Genomic DNA, 1047 nt, shown 5'->3' with positions numbered 1-1047 from the left:
ATACATAATTTTAGTAGATAAAAATTATGTTTTTTTATTTTTTTTTATATTCAACATCTTAAATCATCTTTAATTTTATTATTTTTTTAAAAGTATTAAAATTTATTTTTATTATCTATTATATTCAGTTGTTCCTCTTTTTATTGCAGGATAAAATCATAAAAAAAATGTTACAAATTTTGTTTTAGGTCAATTTTTTAATTTAAATAATATTATTAATTATTTGTAATTAAAACATATTCCTATTTTTTAAATAGACAAGTTGTTAATTGGATTTAGTTTAAATTTTATTTACTAATTTTTTTTTAACCTAAAATCAATATAATAAAGTAATTATTTTTGTTTTTCCTTTACCCTCTCTCTTTCTCTCTCTCGTACAGTAGGGATTCTCTTCTCAAGTAAAACTTTCTGTTATTAACACATCTAAAATTAATACAAATAACATCAACACATTTAAAATTAGATATTTACACATTTAAATTACATTAATATTTTAAACCCCAAATAAATAGAGTAATATAAAAAATTCTCAACACAAACACATAAAAAACACTATAGACATATCTAATATTATGTATATAATAAAAAAATAAAATTTTTTATTATTAAAAAAAAAGAAAAGAATTCTACTAATCCAGACATTGTGCAGGAAGTAATAAATTCTAAATCAAACAGAGTAGTACACAAAAAGAATATTCTTAACACAAACACATCTAAAATAAATACCACAAACACATATAAAATTATACATAAATTAAAAAGATAAGCTATTTTATTCACTAGAAAAAAAATAGATGAGACACAAAAAACTCTACAAACCACAACATACACACATCCAAAATTCGAAGGAGGTGAGGTTATTGAGATTTGTTAATGGAGGAGGTAGTGGGTCGACAAAGAAGGCGTGCGACGCAAGGGAGAAGACCAAGGACGAGGAGGCAGTGGGTCAATGAAGGAGGTGCAGCAAGGAGACCAAGGATGGGAGAAGTCGTGGGGTCGACTGAGGAGGTGCAAAGAGGTGCGCGTTGCCGGCACCGATGGATGTTA

Source organism: Arachis duranensis, chromosome 9, assembly GCF_000817695.3.
Source record: "Arachis duranensis cultivar V14167 chromosome 9, aradu.V14167.gnm2.J7QH, whole genome shotgun sequence".
NCBI classification, from domain to species: domain Eukaryota; kingdom Viridiplantae; phylum Streptophyta; class Magnoliopsida; order Fabales; family Fabaceae; genus Arachis; species Arachis duranensis.
The sequence above is the reverse complement of the archived record's forward strand: the minus strand, read 5'-3'. Positions refer to the sequence as shown.